Source organism: Manis pentadactyla, chromosome 10 (assembly GCF_030020395.1).
Source record: "Manis pentadactyla isolate mManPen7 chromosome 10, mManPen7.hap1, whole genome shotgun sequence".
NCBI lineage: Eukaryota > Metazoa > Chordata > Mammalia > Pholidota > Manidae > Manis > Manis pentadactyla.
This window is the reverse complement of record NC_080028.1, coordinates 37,308,040-37,322,959: the sequence shown is the minus strand read 5'-3', so window position 1 is coordinate 37,322,959 and position 14,920 is coordinate 37,308,040. Positions and strand designations below refer to the sequence as shown.

General features: G+C 48.4%; 1 pseudogene; it reads right to left on the bottom strand.

The window, feature by feature from the left end:
• Positions 1-14,086: 14,086 nt before the first annotated feature.
• Positions 14,087-14,557, bottom strand: LOC118927185 (40S ribosomal protein S24-like; annotated as a pseudogene).
• Positions 14,558-14,920: the final 363 nt, after the last annotated feature.

Genomic DNA, 14,920 nt, shown 5'->3' with positions numbered 1-14,920 from the left:
TAAAGCCAATTCAAGTGTCTTTTCCAAAATAAAGCTTCAGCTGGTTCTGCCAGCCCTCCTTGGTGTGTGCGGCCTTTGTCCACAAAGTGGGAGATGTGGTAGGAGACCTCCTGTGGCTTGGAAGTTGAGGGGCCTGGGAAGTAGGGGCCACTGGAGCAAAATCTGGCCTTCTCCAGGCTGTTCCCAGAGACTTCTTTATTGAAAAAGTTGGTTGATGGCTTGGTCATTAGTATGCTCTGAAGTACTCCATTTCATTTAATTTGTGCGACAAACCCCGTGGGGTAGGCTGAGCAGGTATCACAGTTATCATCAGGAGAGAGGTCTAGTTTCCTCTCCGCAGACATCACAGGGGGTTCGTTTCGGGACTATCTGCAAGTGAGGAAAGCCAGCCTGAGAGAGAACAAGACTAGCCTAACCAGAAGGTGCTGTTCAGATTCGAACCTAGGCCTGTCCAATTCTCAAGCCTGTACAGCTGGGCACATGGCGTTTCCTTGGTGGCCAGAAATGTCCTTTTACCTTCTTGGTTCCTTTGCAGCTGGGGACAAAGGATTGCTGATTTTCCCATCCCTTCAGAGGCCCAGAGTCCGTTCCCAGCGATTGGGTGCAGCAACAATCTAGAAGCCAAGACAGTACAGGACTTGGCACTGATCAATGGGCTCTTCCCAGCCCCACTCAGGGCTGCACCCACCCTGCATTATTCCTTGCCACCTCCTCTCTCCTGGTTTGCATGCAGTGCTTGTATCATATACACAGCTGAGTGTGTACAGGGCGTGTGCATTCTGTGTTTGCATGTGGAGGGCGTGCTGTGTGTAGATGGGTGTGTACAGCTTCTGTGAAGTATGTAAAGGGGTTCACCTGTCTGTTGAAACACAGTCTCCAAAGTTTAGGGCAGGACCAGAGGTTGACACAGCTGGTGGAGCAGTTGGTCCCTGGAACTCGGTTCCACTGCCAGGACCACAGAGTTTTAGGCAGACACACTGGACTTAGTGTGGGCAAGGCCTTATAGAGCGTGGCTGAGATTGTGGTACTTTTGAGTGAGAATAAATGAACACATGCAGAGGGTACAGTACTAGGACAGCCTCAGGCAGGAAGCTCAGGTTCTGGCCCTGCTGTGAGGTCTCCTAGGGCTCCTGGTCCTGGGCCCTCAGCTGCCCAGCCCCTGAGCTCCCACCCAGGGCCTGAACTACCTCCCTTGCTGCCCATCTTGGTGTGGCTACTTCCAGACAACCCAGGCATTCCACCTCTTCACCCCTCCTACCCAGTCCCTGGGCCAAGGCCCGGTTCTGGACTTTGTCACGTTGAAGGACCTCACTCTTCAACGATAAAATGAACAGTACTACTATCCAGAGTGCTGGCTGTCTATTTTTGCAGCAGCTTAGCAGAAGGAAATTCACTTTTATCACTACCTGCAAACAAAAATTTCATAAAACAATACCATCCTTCTGCCCTCTGTTGCTGAGATCGGCCTCTTGTGGGGTTCCAGGAGCAGGTGCAGCACCCAGTGACAGGGACCTCTTGTCCAGTGAGGCCCCAAGTCAATATTGTCAATTGTACCCCACCCAGTCCTCCTAGAAGCCATCCTCGGGCTTATCATGCCCTGCCCCAAGTGGTGGGCATGCTGGGGGCAGCCAAAGTCCCCATCAAGAGCCTCTCGGAATTTCTGTTCTCCAGGTGTTTGCTCAGAGAGAAGCAGGAAAGTTCCAGGGAGAATTCCCTTTCCCTCCTTTCCAGGTTTGTGCATCTACTGTGTGATCTAGGACCTGAGCATTCAGGAGGCACCATCCCATTTGCTTTTCAGTATTTAAAAAATGCAACCCTGTATGGCCCCGGAAGATGACTGGTTAGCCAGAGACGGGTAAGATTCCTCAAGGGAGGAACAACCTAAGACAGGCACAGTCGCAGGGGGGCCATCAGGTGAGAAATTGGGGATCAACAGGTGAGGCTTAGAACCTCACCCCCCCTGTTGTGAGAGAAATCTTCTGCATACGTGGATGTTTTATTGCCCTTGTCTAGCTTGGATTAACACATAGTCTACAGGCACACACCTGATCGTCTACATGTGCTCTCTTACAACACTAAACTATGTTTTCTACCTTTATCTTGTATCTACCTACCACTTCAGCATTTTATTAAAAATAATAATAATAGAGAGAAATGTATCCACATATAAATCAAGTATAAAAATCAAATGAGTATTCATATTTGAACTGTTTATAGTTCATAATGCATGAGCAAAACCGAAAGTTTCTGTGATGACTGCCCTTGTACTGTTCACCATGTAACTTACTATGTAAGAATTTGTTCTCCATGTAAGAACTTGTTCGCTATGCTTGAGAGGATTGGAGACTGACGAAAATTAGGCTTGGGATGGGTTAATGATTGTGTACTGAGCATTGACTCCCCTATACAGAATTTTATTGTTAACAACCATTTGATCAATAAATATGAGAGATGTCCTCACAAAAAAAACCCCCAAAAAAACAGCACATGGGAAACAGCCACAGTGCCCATCGACATGAGGTTAGCTAAAGAAACCATAGTACTTCCTTCCTAAAGAACGCTAAGCATGTGTGGAAAACAATGAGCCAGATCTGTTTAAGTCCATGAATTATTACTGGAGAAGAAGCAATTTACAGAAAAAAAATAAAAATAAAAAAAAAATGCAAGAGCTGAACATCTAATCCTAGTTTAGATGACACTGGGGAAGGATGGGAGATAACATTCCTTAGATACCTACTTGATGGCAGATCTTGTGCATCATTGCATTCCAGTCTTCCAGTGATCCTGTGAGGCAGGTATTAAAACCCCCATTTTCTGTGTGCAGGCTTTGTGTAAGGCTGCACTGTAAGTGATGGAAGTGGTGTCTGGATGCATAGGCTGTTCTTGTGTACAATATGAGATTTTTGTTGGTATGTATGTATTTTTTACATTGTTCAAAAATTTTAACCTTGCTTTTCTTTTTGAATAGGTAATAAATGTCCCTTGTATACAATTCGAAAACCCCAAAGGGCCTCCTTCCTCACCAGCCACCCAGTTTCTCTCTCAGAGGATAACTAGTATTATCTGTTTCTTGTAATTTATTCCAGGTAAGAGTTAAGGTATATACAATTCCTTAGGTGCAAACACATATAATTATGTTTTACAAAAGGCATTATACTACACATATTATCTGTCTTGCTTTGCCATTCACTCAACATCTATTCCATATCGATATGTAAATTGCTGCCTTACCTTTTTCCACAGCTGCATAATATTCCACAATTCCACAGAAGGGGTGTCACAATCCATTTAGCCCATCCTCAGTTGGTGGGTCTCTTCAATCTTCTGCTTTGACAACAATGTTATACTTAATATCCTTGGATACAGGTCATATTACACATGATGAGGATAGCTAAATAATTCCTGGAATTGCTCAAAGTGTATTTATGTGCATTGACATTTTTGATAGACATTAAAAAACAAAGCTGGTTGTCCTATGGGACTGAATTTCAGTTTTCTAGGAAGTCCACATGTGTTGAAGCCCATATTTACTGTTCAAGATGAGCTGGGCATTATTCCCATCCCTCTCTGCCCTCCAGGAATGAAATGAGTCTTCCAAGCATTTGAGGACCACTCTTCATGTATTGTCTTTCCAACATTTTGCCCTGGCTGCCCAAAGTTATCTGGGCTAAGATGGTTCATGATCCCCTTTAGTAGAAGGGTTCTAGAGTGGGCTCAGGATGAGGGCCAAGGAGACTGGGTATAAATGGGTAGGAATGGAGGAGGCCTTTGGGAGCAGTACCCTGTGAGGAAGGGCAGGAGGGATGAGGACCAGCATGGCTGAGCATGGGCCAGCCACTGTGCCAGCCATTGTGCCACCTCTTTGCATATGTTGATGGGTATTAGTTGCTTTGTCTGCCCACCCCTGTCCTCTTCTGGTAAAAGAACCCTCCCACTCCCACCATGTACCCCTCTTTGCAGGAGCTGTTCTTCCCAGCTCTAACCCTGTAGTTCTGGTGGGCCTGCCAGTCATGGCACTTCTCCGCTGGGCCCGGGCCAATCACAGTCTCCTTTGTTCTGAGGTATAACATAAACGCAATAAAATGCAGAAAGTGCTTGGTGGATTTCTACTTAGGTTCATACTTGTAATATAGAACATTTCCTGCATCACAGATGATTCTCTTGGGCCTCCTACTGGAGCACACTTTTAGGAATGTACATCAGATTCAGTTATTCTGCTACTTAAGAGCCCCTAATGTTGACACCTGGGATAAAGCCCAAGTCTTGCACCTGCTCGGCCTCCACCCACCTCTCAGAGGACTCCTCCTGGCCACTGTGTCCTGTGCTCTGACTCAGTCGTGCAAGCTTTTCAGCACTCAGCTCACATCACGTTTCCTTCTGCTCAGGGCCATTGTACACACTGTTCATTCTGCTTGGAACTTGCTGCCTTTTCTATGCATTGGAAGCTTCCAAATAATTCTTCTGAGGGTGTGTCAAATGCGGCTTCCATAGGAAAGCCTCCTAGACACCACAGGCTGGGTTCCTTTCTACAGTAAGTCCTCAAAGTGTCCTGTATTTTCTCCTCATAGATTATAGTTATTCATTCATCTGCACTGATACCTTTAAGTTAATGTCAGCCTTAACTGAGAGACTAAGTGCCATAAGGACAAGGACCACATCACTGTCTGGTTCTCCACTGATTCATCACTGCCTAGCAGAGTGCTGGGCACATATTAGGTGGTCAATAAAAAATTATTAAATAAAGAATGATGAACGATTTCCATATTGATGGTCATCTATTTATTTTAATTTTATTTCTTCCCATATTAATCCTTTTAAACTCCTTCCTTTTGGGGAAATAGATCAGTTTGCTCAGGCCTTGTCTAGAAATGGCTGTTATATTGGACTTTTAAAGCATCTCCCTCCAAAGTGGCCTTAGCCCTATGTCAGCAACAGATAGCCTTCTCTAAATGCCTGGGAAGGGGTAGAAAGAGCAGAGTTAGGGCCATGCTTGGCCTGAATGTGTCTAGCAGTGTGTGCCTGGAGCCTAGAGGGTAGGGAGGAGAACGGCAGAGGTTAATACAGACACCTAAGACAGGGTCCTTGCTTCTAACTACTTCCAGTTTATCTGGGAAAACAATACACAACCCAGAAAAGTCTACTTCATTTGTTCAGTCATTCAGCAAACCTTCATTGGTCACCTGGGTGAGCCAGACACTGTCAGGAGCAGGGTGGAAGGACTGGACATTTGGCACATGGCAAGGTGAGGAGCCACTGTGCTTGTGGACTCACTGGTGACTTAGTGCTGCCTTGACTGCTTGTGGGTCCCCAATCCCTGTTCTCCCTGTTTCTTTCAGTAATTGGAACCCTACCTTTCAGTTGGGCACATGGCTACCTGGAATAAAGTCTGCATTTTTCTGCCTTCTTTGCAGTTTGCTGTGACATGCGATAAAGGAATAGAAGTGGCAGTGGAGGGTGCAACTTCTGGGAAGTGTCTGGAGAAAGTGAGAGCTGCTTCTTTCACCTCTCCTTTCTGCTGGCAGGAAGGCACATGTAATGGCTGCAGTTCAGCAGCTATCTTGGACCATGAGATGACTTTGGGAATGGAAGCCACCCTCAGTAGAGCAAAGGAGGCATGTGACCTGGGTCCATGGCACCATGGATGCCATACTAGCTTTGGACAGACTATTTCCACATGTCTGGAAATTGAGAGAGAAATAAGCTTCTGTCTGGATTGAGCTGCCATTGCTTGGGGTTTTTCTGTTACTCCCAGTTGAAGCTGATCCTAACATACTGAGCACATCAGCCTGTCTCAGGGGTGTAGCTGCCAGAGTTGCCCAGAGGATGAGCAGAGATTCCAACCCCATCCTACCTCCCACCCTTGACTTGCCCTGGGAAGTTTGGAAAATCCCTCTCCTCTCTCTGGGCCTCCATCTCCTCTTGAACAAAGAGGGACTGGACTTAGGGTTGCTAAGATCTCTTCTAGCCCCGCCATTTGTCTTCTGCACATTTTGCTGAGTCACAGAGGGCCAGAATGCCGAGCTGAGAAACTTGTATTGGATCCCAGAAGCAGTGGTGTCCCTGGGGACAGTTGTTGGTGGGGAGCGAGGAAGTGACTTGCTGGAGGTAGTGCTTTAGGAAGATGAATCCAGCATCTCCCGATGATGATGGGGTTCTTGTTCATGGAGTCAAAAAATGAACTTCGTGAATGAGCAAGGTAGGAGATTTGTAGGAGAATAGTTCAGGGTAAGGACCTGTTGGCAGTCATGCTCAGGTCCTTCGCTCATGGATTCAGGTAGACAGGGGCAGAGAGGGGCAAGGCTGCTGCTCGGGGTCTCGGGTGTCTAGGGTTTTAGGTTTCTTGCAGTGGGAGTTTTCTGTAAGTTCAGCCAGGATGCAAGTTATATTTTAACCTATCGCTGTGAAGGTTACCTGGATAGTCTTGTAAACGAATGGGCCTACATGACTGGTCAGCAAGCTGTTCCCTATAGCTGGGTCCTGATGGGGGGATACATTGTTACATTGTTTCAACCTCAAGCACCCTGTTCTTTCTCTACATTCTTGAAGACTTAGTAAGACTTTGTCCTTTTCCAGGGCCCACACTGAACTGGGCAGGAGTTACTCCCTGCTGCCTCCCTATCTCATTCCCCCCCTTTACGGAGACCCTAAATGCTGTTGGGGTGTGGGTAAAATTGTAGTATTTCCAGAATATCTCGCTTGGCTTTGGTACATCTGCATATCAACCGACGTTTCAGAGGTGAAAAGAAGCGTGGCTTTAGTGTTGCATCTTTCCTCAGGGGTTGGAGAAGTTCATCTCCATATCAATGGGTGATTACCTGGGCCACGGGAGGGCATATCTGTATCCAAGAGGTGAGGGGGAGGGCCGGTTTTTGCTGCTGCTTGAGCTGGAGAGAGAGATGGGCCAGACTGCAGTTTTGTAAGCAATAAACGGATTTTAAACTTTATTTCTCCCTTTGACTGATTTTGGTTTTTAGAGGTATTTTGCCCCAGGATTTCCTTTCCCCGGACTTACATAGGGCATAGGGTGATGACCGCTCTGACTGCCTCAGGCTGAGAGGGGGCCAAGTGAAGGTGCAGTGAGGTCTCCGCCGCTGGCCAGCCGATCTAGGGGTCCTTGGAAAATGGACATTTCCATTCTGGGCTTCATTTCCATCACCATTTGTAGTCTTATGGCTTCTAGGTGAAATAGATTGTGTTATTAGGTTAAGTAAACAGGGACTGAAAATTAGTATAAGAATAATGAGCCTGATAAGTAGAATAGAATTCCACCAAAAGGATTTAGAAAACCAGTTCTATATTGTAGTGGTCCATAGGATCTCTAGATTTGACACAGCTTGGACCCATTAAGTGAGGGCTAGTATTTCTGCCAGCTGGGTACTGGTGCCCTGTGGAAGTGGCTGGCACTCGATAGTGTCCCACAGAGTGACAACTGCACAGCTGGCCTTCTGCTGGCCCTGCTCAATAAAGGAGCTGCCGTCTGTGAAGAGGACAAGCTCTGGGTTCTCTAAGGGGGTATCTTTTAGGTCTTCTCTGGCAGAATAGTTCAGGGCAAGGACCTGTTGGCAGTCATGCTCAGGTCCTTCGCTCATGGATTCAGGTAGAAAGGTGGCTGGGTTCACAACTGGGTTACAGGGCCCTCAAGGAGGAGTGACCGATATTTTAGTAGTCTGCTGTCTGACAACCACAGGTCCCCCCAGGTGTTCAACAAGCTGGTGATGTTATGGGGTGCATGCACTATCAGGTCTCTTCCCAGGGTCAGTTTCAGCTACTAGCAGGGCTACGGCTGCCGTAGACCTCTGACAGTGTGGCCAGCCCTTACCTATTGGGTCCAGCTCCTTTCTTAGATAGGCTACGGGCTGCTGCATTTCTCCTCGAGGTTGTTAGTACTCCCAGTGCCACTCCTGATCTCTCAGTAATGAACAGGTTAAACCGGTTTCCAGTGGGCAGGCTTAAGGCAGAGGCCTGGAGCAGGGCTTTCTTTAAAGTCTCATCCGGTTCCCACTGGAGTTTTATAGTGGCTTCCCTGTGGGCTTCTTTAAGGAGTTGGTAGAGGGGTCTGGCTAACTCTCCATATCCAGGAACCCAAATTCTGCAATATTCAGTGATGCCCAAGAATCCCCTCGGGTGCCTGATGGTAGAGGGCAATGGGTGGCAGAGAATGGGCCAAATTCTCCCTCCCCCCCAGGCCTCTGGTTCCCTGGGAGAGGATAAGGCCCAGGTATTTCACCTGCTGCTGACAGGTCTGTGCTTTTTGTCAGGAGACCTTATAGCCACACTCAGCTAGAAAGTTCAGTAATCTCTGAGTACTTTCCTGACACTCTGTCTCTGGTGGTGCAGAGAAGTATATCATCCACGTATTGGATGATTTCTGCTTCCCTTGAATCAAAGGACACCAGGTCTTTGGTTAAGACCTGCCCAAATAGATGTGGGCTATCTCTGAATCCCTGGGGTAAAACTGTCCAGGTTAACTGAGCTGAGGGATTTATAGGATCCTCAAAAGCAAAGAGAAACTGGGACTCAGGTGCAAGTGGGATACAAAAGAAAGCATCCTTCAGATCTAGCACAGTAAACCATGCTGCTCCCTCAGGAATCCTGGATAACGGGGCACAGGGATTAGGTACTACTGGATGCAGGGGTACAGCTGCTTCATTAACTGCTCATAGGTCTTGTACAAGGCCCCAGCTTCCGTCTGGCTTTTGTACTCCTAATGTGGTACTGTTGCAAGGACTGTTATAGGCTCTCAAGAGGCCTTGAGTCTTTAGGTTATTAATAACTGGCCTTAAACCTTCATGAGCTTCTGGCTTTAAGGGATACTGCCTTTTATGAGGGAAGTGATTAAGTTCTTTAAGATTAATTTGTACTGGTTGGGCTGATTTTGCCCTTCCAGTGATCCCATTAGTTGCCCAGACCTCAGGATTAATGTCTACTTCCACGAGGGGGAGGCATGGCCTGTCCCTTTTTGTGTTCATATGCACAGAGGCTTGTACTTTAGAAAGCACGTCATGGCCTAGAAGTGATGTCGGACTTTCTGGGACCACTAGGAAGGTGTGGGAGAGCAGCACCAAATCCCATTCACAACTTTAAGGCTGAATAAAATATTTGGTCATGGGCTTCCCAGATATGCCTTTAACAGTAGCTGACTGGAAGGAAGGAGGGCCGGGAGTATGGAGGAGGACCGAATAGGTGGTTCCTGTTTCGAGCAAAAAATTAATGGTGTGGCCCCCCCACAGTGAGAATCACCCGGGGCTCTGGCATGGGCAGCCCTGGGCCCCTTCAGGCATGACCACACTCTTGCAAGTCTGACCCCAGTTGCCTATGCCCCTGAGGGCAGTCCAGATTTCCAGGGGTCTCCTTCACAGAGCTGGCAGGACTTTGGTGGTTTTTGGTTCCCAACCCTAGGGCACTCTCACTAAAAATGCTCCTCCCTCCCACAGAGGAAGCAAGCCGCATGGGCTCAGTCCCTTGGGCTGGTCTCCCTTTCTCCAGCGTTGGAGGCCTGAAGTTGACTCTCTGCAAAGCCATCATGGATGCCTCTGCCTTTCGCTTGTCTCTCCTGTCCTGGTCCCTCTTCTCCTCGTCTCTATTACAGAAAACTGATGTGGCAACCCTTCAGGAGGTTCTCCAGATTTTGTTCTGGGCCAAATGCCAATTTTTGTAACTTTCTCCTGGTATTTGGGGCTGATTGGGTGATTTATCTTTAAGAATGACTTGGCCCTCTGGGAACCCTGGGGATGTGTAAGCATGTTCCACCAGGGCCTCCCTGAGCTGTGCCAGAAAGGCCAAGGGGCTTTCCTTTTCTTCCTGTATTACGGCCAATAATTTAGAGTAATTTAGAGGTTTCACTTGTGTTCTTCTTAACCCTTCCAGGATACAGATTATGAAATGGTTCCTGTGCCAGTTATCAGCATTGTCTGTATCTTGGCCCACTCTGGGTCAGTGAATGGCACTGCCCAAGAGCCTGTGGGGACTTGGGTTAGTTCCTCTGGAGGTTTGCTGCTTGCATCTACAGTGTACCATTCATCTTCAAAGTCTAGGGCTCCACTGATCACTTTTTCTTTCTCCCCTTTGGTAAGGGTTTGGTTCAATATAAGCATAACATCCTTCCAGGCCAGCTCAAATGTCAAAATAAGTCCTTGGAAGGCTTCTATGTACTTGTATGGGTCATCTGAAAACTTATCCAGGTCCTATTTAATTTGCCTCAGGTCTTGGAGGGAGAAGGGGACATGGACCCAAGCTGGTCCCCACTCTCTGTTGGCTACTTCTTGAAAGGGCAATAAGGATGGGTATAACTGTCTTTTCTTTACGCCCTGGGGGGCCTGGCAGGGTGGTTGGCCCAACAATGCTTGGAGTGGTCATTCTTCCATGGTCTGACTTTTGGAGTTCTTGGCAAGTGGACCTGGACCTGGATAAGGTGGATATGGTGGGGCTGATGGGGAGGAATTAGTATTCAGAATACGGTCAGGAATTAATCCACATTGTTGGCATATTCTTTTACTTTACCTAAGGGCAAAGAAGGCCTGTACACATGGGACTTCTGACCATTTTCCATCCTTGAGGTAAAATAAATCTAGCTGCATGACCTTATTATATTGAATACTTCCCTCAGGGGGCCAAGCCTCTCCATCAGAGAGTTTGTATTGAGGCTAAGCTTGTGTACAGAAGATAAGGTGCTTCTTTGTCAGGGTCTGGGGATCAAACTGCTCCCATTTCTTCAGAATGCACGCCGGAGGCATGTCTGGCTTTAACCTTGAAGAAGAAGCTCCCATCTGGAAAAGGAAACAGGAACAGTTGTCCAGCACCTGGCCTGAGGCTTTGTACTGGGGCGTCCCCCTACCGACAACAGATGGGAGGTTTAGCGAACAGCGATAATTGGCCCCTCTGGCCTCCTGGATTTAATCGCTCCTTACCAGCGTGACTCATACCATGATTTACCTCTTGCCTTCCCGCTAAGCAAGGGTTGCTTCAAAGCTCTGGATCTAGTGGGACCTCACCAGCATGCTCTTACTCTTCTCCTCTGGGGAGTTCTGATCAAGACCCTAGTTTCCTCTGCACGGGCCTTAGCATAGTATGCTTGGGCACAGAGTGTGTGGTAGATCTCCTCAGTGCACCATTCAAATAGCTTCCTCATGCATAACTCAACAAGGGAAGAAGGGGATTTGTCTTTCCTCAACCTGAAATTTGTTGGGGCTAATGCCCTTCGGATTTCAGGGGACTCTGTCAGCCATAGGGTAGGACCATCCCTTGAGAGGCCCCTGCCTGTTTGATCCAAGAGAATTAAGTGCAGGGACTGTGTGACCTCTTACTGCCAGAGCAATGGTCGGTAAGAGTTACAAACCTGTTCCGCTTCCATGGGGCTGCAGATAAGGAAATGCCACAGCCCTAGGATGACTGCCTCCAAGGAAGAGAGGCCAATAGAATAGAGCCATGGTCCGAGTTCAAATGGGCCGTTTGGATTCCAAGGACAATGTTTATGAAGGTCTGGACCTGCAATTTTGAGAAGGGTTTTTTCCCATAAGATGGGAATCACCCTCCTTGAGAGACCCTGCAGGAAGGTGGGACTTGTGGGAGAGAGACCTCTAAATCTGGGGATTGTGACTAGGGGCTGCCTTCTTTCTCTACATGCTTCTGCCAAAAAATGTGGAGACATGGAGTCGGCATATATTTCCCCAACACAAAGCACAAAAACTTTCCTCACACCTTTCAACTAGAGACTGTGGGCTGTTTACATGTTGGGCTCAGGTTTCAGCTTGGCCATAGGCCAGCTCAGTGGGACCAGAAAAGTCCTCTAGACTGCAGAAGGGGCGAGGCATCTCGACTCCCATGCCTGTCCTGTCTAGGAGGAACAAATGTGTAGCCTGTGTAAGGTCCCGAAGCCAGATAAAGGGCCTGACTATGGCGTCTACCTCACAAACCTCTTCCCTACCACACAGGAGAAAGTGGCGCAGTCCTTGAAAGGCTGCTTTGCATGAGGAGCAGGGGAACTTTTTCCAAGGTCAGAGATAGAATTCAGACAGAGGCTGCTATGGACAGTTATGGAGGGGGGGTGTCTGTACTCTTAAACACCAGTTTTTGCCACTGCCTGGGAATTATCGTGCTAGTCATCTGCTGTAGGAAATCTGGTTTGTGAGACAAGAGGTCGGGGGTCATCTGCGACTCTTGTTGCACAGGCAGCAGTCTAGCCACAGGTTCACTCAGAGCCATCAGTTCAATCACTGGAGCCGAGATCCAAGGACCACTGTCTACTAGCCCTGTCTGCCCTTGGTGTTCTCAGATTAGGATAGGAAAGTAGGAAGTCGGCTCAGCCATTCCTTGACATTCAGAGGCAGGGAATCAAGGAGCCGCAGACACTGGGAAACCTTTCACCCAAGACTTGAGACTGGTAGCCTATGCTATGCATATTTTAAGAGGCTAACGGGGGCCCAGACACATTTTTATGAGATAAAAAAGGTTCAGTATTAAGTCAAGAGTAAGAGTGAAACGTAGATTCTCCTACCTTGTGGTGGTGAGCATCGGGTTCCATGAAATTGATGGAGTTAGAGGCACACATAGAGTGTGTAAAGGAAATAAGGAGAGCCCCTGCCTCACCCAGAGGCTGGGGTGGCCTGAAAAAGCAGGCTGGAAGTGAAAGAGAGAGAGAGAGAGAGAGAGAGAGAGAGAGAGAGAGAGAGAGAGAGAGAGAGAGAGAGAGAGAGACTCCTCATGGATACCTGATTGGGCTGTTGGGGCCTGATTTCAGACACGTGGACCTTTGAGAGGCCACTGAAGTGTAGCCTCAGCTTAGACTCACAGTTGCCCATGGCTTTCCTCAGTCCCTCGTGTCCAAGGAGAGCTTTTGAAAGGGAATCCTGGCCTCCACTCAGGTGACTTTCCCAGCTCCTGCGGGAGACGGGGAATCCACCGAGGGAGACGCAGGGGAACCTATCTCGCTCGAGACTTGAGACCGGTGGCCGGGCTAATCCATTTAAATGTCTGACGAGCGCCCGGTGCTGCATTTCATAGACCTCTTCCTTGTATAAGGAAGGTGAAAGAAAAAGGAAAGCTTGAGTGCCTATACTCATCTGTGAAGATATCCCGGAAGAGCCCCCATCAATGATGCTGGGGTTCTTGTTTGCGGAGTCGAAAAATGAACTTCGTGAACGAGCAAGGTAGGAGATTTGCAGAGAGAGTTTTATTCAGGATAAGAGAAAGTAGGGAACTCCCCACAGGTGCAGGGAGGGGCAAGGCTGCTGCTCGGGGTCTCGGGTGTCTAGGGTTTTATGCTTGTTGCAGTGGGAGTTTTCTGTAAGTTCAGCCAGGATGCGAGTTATATTTTAACCTATCTCTGTGAAGGTTACCTGGATACTCTTGTAAACTAATGGGCCTACATGGCTATGGTCAATGAGCTGTTCCACATCACTGGGTCCTGGTGGAGGGGATACGTTGTTACATTGTTTCGATCTCCAGCACCCTGTTCCTTCTCTACATTCCTGAAGCCCCAGGAAGACTTTGTCCTTTTCCAGGGCCCACACTGAACTGGGCAGGAGTTATTCCCTGCTGCCCCTCTGTCTCACTGATAGGGACACGTGGCTAACAGTGGAGGGCTGCTGGGTGAGGGTCAGAAGCCCTGGGTGGGCACTCCAGGGTCTGTGATGGTGTACAGTCTGCCTCCCCTCTGAACAGTGGCATGGGGATGGTCTGCACCATGCCGGGTGGTTGAGGGTGGAACTGGGCAATGTATGCGTAGGTGTTCTGTGGACTGTAAACAGGGCCACCTGCTGCTCTTTTCCTCAGGAGCCCCTTCAGGGTGAATTCTCTCCCAGCTTCCTCTGTGTCTCTCTCCAAGCCCAGCAGGCCACACTCACTCCCCGGGAGGCCAGGGAGCCTCCGGAAGCAGCGTGGGGCTGGGAAGGAGGCAGAGGGGCCCTACGGCATCTGCCTGCTCCCTGCTGCTCCCTACCTCCACTCTGTTTCTTTTCTTCCTCGCCTCTGTATTGGGCTTCTCTGTTCTCAAAGTGCTTTTGTTTTTTTAAATATAGAAGTTCTTAGTGTATTAATCTTCTCATGAAAAATCTGCAGAATCACCACAGATAAAGTCACTGCAGAATCTTCACTCCTGTTGTTCAGTCTCCAGCTCGCTCGCCAGTACCACCCTGGGCCTGGCAGTCCCCCTGCCTGTCTTCATCCTGTTCTTGGGTTCCTTGTGCTGTTCTGTGGAGGTCTTTTCGTCTCATACAGTCCATGTCTGTGAGTCTGTGTTTGGGTTCACTTTTCTTTGCATAATTCAAAGAACTGTAAATCCTGTCACCACCAAAATGGGTTCTGAGTCCAAGAGATGACCTCTGGTGTGGTCTTGTACGTTTAGGCTAGTTTTCCTGAATTTCTGTCTTCGGTGCTGTTGCCTTCCCAGGGTGAAGGACGTCAGGCCATTTGTTTCCACAGCAGTAGTTGGTTGGTCATGAACTTCCGGATCTGGATAGTTACTGTGTCTGTCATGATGGGGGTGGATCTGCAAGGAGGCAGGGCAGCTCGGCCTCGTTTGATTATCCCATGTCTTATGTGAGAAAGTTTCAGTTCTCATTTATAGGTGAGGGACGAGGCCTATAAATGAGAAGTCGCTTGCTCAGAGTTGCTGGGCTATTTGGTGGCAGAGCTGGGATCAGAACAAATCTGGAGCTTTCCCCGGATTATTTGACTTGCCCAGACTTTTTTAACCTAGGGGAAATCTGCAGGATTAGAAATGGGGACCGAGGAGTGGGCCACACTGATGGGCACACCATGGAGTTGGGGAGAGGCAGGCAGAACAACTTCAGTCACCTGGATGCCCATGGGCCACTTTACTCAGGCTTTGGGTGCCCCCTGGTGGGAATTTTGGGGAGTTCCCAGCCAAACACCTTGCCCGCTGCAGCCTGTTCCTCCTGCCTTCTGGACATTTTCCCTGACA